The sequence below is a fragment of the Manis pentadactyla genome, chromosome 18, assembly GCF_030020395.1.
Source record: "Manis pentadactyla isolate mManPen7 chromosome 18, mManPen7.hap1, whole genome shotgun sequence".
Classification (NCBI taxonomy): Eukaryota; Metazoa; Chordata; class Mammalia; order Pholidota; family Manidae; genus Manis; species Manis pentadactyla.
In genome coordinates this window covers 30904425-30908290 of record NC_080036.1, presented here as the reverse complement: position 1 = coordinate 30908290, position 3866 = coordinate 30904425, and positions in this window count along the sequence as shown.

Genomic DNA, 3866 nt, shown 5'->3' with positions numbered 1-3866 from the left:
GCCCCGCACTGTCTGTGTGTGATGTCCACTCATGTTGCCGTGCTGAGCCGGTGGGCCGAGGTGTGTACCACTGCCTTGAGAGACGGTCATTAATTTGTTTTCTCATTTTTATCAGTGAGGCCGAGTGTGTCAGGGAGGTGCGTTCTCATCAGCTATTCCAGGCCTCCCGGTGTTCCCGGAAAGCGGAAAGAGAATGGCTCCTGAATTAGAATCTGGAGTAAGGTTTGGCCCCGTACCTGCGTCCTGTGCCCCAGCTGAGTTCCTCGTACATCTCGGCATCCCACACAGCAGATACTTCTTGGGACTGACCGATGGGTGTGCGCGGGATGCAGACATGGTTCAGGGGCCCTGTACCTGTTCTGTACATTACAGGCCTTGGGCAGGGCCCCCAGGACATGCGTGCACACCTTCCGTGTGTCAGTGTCAAGCTCCATGGAGGCACGAGGTGCCGCAGTGCATGGAATTGCTCAAACCTCTGAGTGTGTGATGCTTACACTCTAGTGGAAGGAGTCGGACAGAGCACACAGCCGTGGAGAAGATGTAGCATGACAGACGGGTGACATGTCAGGCACACATGGTGGGGTGTGGCTGTTGTTCCAGGTGGGGTGGGCAGAGAAGGCCTGCGGGCCCTTGGTCCTTGGGGATTTTCTGCAAGATGGCTGAAGGACATGGGGAAGCAAGCCAAGTGGGCATCTGGGGAGAGGAGGCTCCAGCACAGGGAGCAGCCCTTAACTAAAGGACCAAGGAGGTGGGCATTTCTTCCTCACATGAAGGCATCCCAGGGCCAGGAAGTCTGGAGTTTCTATGGCAACTCCAGTGTCATTAAGGACCCTCTCCCCATCCTCAGCACGTGGTTTTCATCCTCAAGATCACCTCATGGTACAAAAGGCTGCAGGCGCTCCAGCCAGTATGGCCAAGTTCCAGGCTTACAGAAGAGAAGAGAAAGAGGTGGGGGTCGGAGGGGTGGAAGGGCAGAAGGTCCTTCCAGCTGCATTCGGTCCCTTGAAGCAGCCTTCCTAGGAGTCCCTCCACACTTTCCGTGCATTTCATTGGCAAAAATTTAGTTACATTGACCACACCTCATTGCAAGGAAGGCTGGGACTGGGAATACAGTCTCTTAGCGGAACACATTGCTTCCCCAGTTAAAGTCACTTCAGTGGCTACTGAAGAAGGGAGGGTGAATTCTGCAGGGCCTCTAGCAGGCGCTGTCCCACACGGCTGGGCATCCCCCTCAGGCTGACTGACCTCTCACAGCCGACTCTGACCTGGGCTTTACCCGGCAACGCGCCGCTGGTTTCAGCAGAAACCCTGTGTGGTGCACATGGCAGCGAGGCTCCAGACCCCTCCTGTCCAGATAAGATTGATTCAAACACCGGTTCTCTGACTTCAGAGGGCCAGACCCTTCCCAGGGTGTTTCTCACTTCCTGGGGGCTCCTGCGGGCTCGCCTGCAGTCTGTGCCCCCCTCCCTGTGCTTTGAGGTCGTTTGGGGACTCTGTCCCCTGGCACAAGTCTTCACAGGCGGGCCACCCTCTTGAACCCCTCCCCTGGTGTGGCAGAGCTTTGCTGCTGCTCTGGGTCATGGGCAGAGGTCACTTAGAGTCATCGTCCATCCACTTGGCCCTGCCGGCTCCGGGGAGCGCCGGTGTCGGCTGCCGAGCTCACACACCCGGGCGCTCGCTGTGTGTTTGGTGCACGTGGGGCTGGAGATGCCGGGAGGCCCGGGTCCTGCAGCTGGAGGCTCCCAGGAAAGGCCAGCACCAGATGCGTGCAAGCAACCTGAGCAGCAGATGGAAACACCAGGTCCAGCGGGCTTTCTCGGACCAGCACTTTGCCTTGACCTTCAGCAACATGCGCCTGTTCTCCTGTCTCCATCCCAGAAATGCCTGGGCCAGCCCCGCAGTACAGACGAACCTCATGGGCTTCTGTCCCGGAACCAAGCTTTATGAGACCTGTGTGTAGTGATTTGACACAGACAAAAATGACTTTCCTGGCCCCATTTTCTCTTTTTAACGATGGCAGGTTAAGAACCAGTGGCATCGCACCAGGTGGATGGAGCTCACAGATCTGGGAGAACAAACTGGCCGTGATTTTCATCTATTTTCCTTAGTGGCTCAGATTTCACTTACGCTTCCTGCCTTAAGCCAGGGTGCCCTGGTGAGCGCTAACGGGCGAGGATGGGACCGAGGGTAGAATCCATTTCAAACGTTTCCCGACCAGGAGGAGCCGGCCCAGGGTGTTTGGTAGGATGGAGGTGATACGGCTGCGGGTCAGGCGGCGGGCTGGACTCACGGCGTCCAGGACCAGCCAGCCTGGGTGGGGGCCAGGAGCCCCCGTCCCTGCTACGGACATGCAGGGGGCCTCCCTGCCCTGCCCCCCACCCTGCAGGTTCCTTTGGGCCTTTTTGTCCACGGGAAGCAGCCCCTTCCCACGTGAACCTGCCAGTGACTCCACCTGGGGCAGGCTCAGGATCCACCCCTCCACACACACGCCTGTCTTGCCTCCAGTCCGTAACTAGAGCTGGAGCCCACGGTACCAGAGGGAATAATGCAGGGTCGTCAGCAGAACACGGCAGAAGTTGCCAGATCCAGCCACTTTGTACCAGCGGGGGTCTGGGGAGCACAGATGGGGATGGGTGCCGGGAGACTTAGTGGGGAGAAGGTGAAGGTTCCCGTGGCCAGGATTCTCCCCCGGCCCTGGTCCATTTGCTCCCTGCACATGTGTGGGCAATATGTTGTTACTGACTCTAGAAAGAGCTCTCTCTGCCCAGTGCTCCGGGCTGCACGGCTGCAGGAGAGCAGAGGCTGGAGTGGGGGCAGCACCAAGGATGGAGACTGAGAGGCCCAGGGGCAGAGATGCCCGGGGGCAGAGCCCGGCTTGCTGTCTGCAGACTCGCTCTGAGTGGGCGGGGTTCTAGGGACTGACCTGCCACCGCGGGAATCAGGTTGGGTATAAACCCTTTCACCCCAGGAATGTTCCATTGTCATTTTTCAGTCTTGTTGAATCCATAGTGAACTTGTCCAGGGCTGAAATCCAGTGGCAAGACACTTAGGCGAGGCAGACAAAACCCAGGGAGGAGCTGACCGCCCTCACAGGGCTCTGGATTCGATGCTGGCTCAGGCACCCGAGGGTGGCTAGTTGATTGAAATCTAAATCCAGGAGGTGACCTGCCATCACTGAGGGGTGGTGCCTGGAATCCCGCTGGAATCAGCAGAGGAGGAAAGAGCCCGGAGGCCCAGGGAGGTGGGGTTGTGGGGCGAGTGTCACACGCGGCTGGTTCAGCCCCTGTGGCTGTTAGGATCTAGCCCAGAACTAAAGTCAGTCCCCCACATCTGGCCGAGTTTCACGGTGACCTACTGGCCGGAGTGGGGCTTCCAAGAGCCAGGTGGCCTGAGGGCTCCTCCCAGCGGACCCGGTGGGATGGCAGACCCGTCCCACGGTTATTTCCCTGGTCCTGGGACGGACAGTCAGCAAAGCTTTGTAATCATGTTGGTTTTCTGGCCATGGAGAGACACTGTTATGGTAGAAGGTCCCCCTGGAAGCCCGTCAGGGGCAGGGGTAGGGGTCAGGGGTCAGGGTCAGGGTTAGGCTTCAGGATTAAAGGTTAGAGTCAGGGTCTGACCAGAAGCAGGGCTGCATCTTCAGGGGACTGTGCCTCCATCACACTGGAGGGATGCAGGAGGTGATTCTAATCCCATCCTCACAACTCACCTGTCTGTCTGCGGCAAACCCCAGATGGGGCCGAGAGTGATCCGAGATCTTCACGAACAGTGAAGACGCCACTCTTGGAGGCTGTTCTGGGCGTGACGTCCTTACCAGAGGAGGACATCCCAGCCTCTGGCAGGTGTGAGGTGCTGGCGACCTGTCA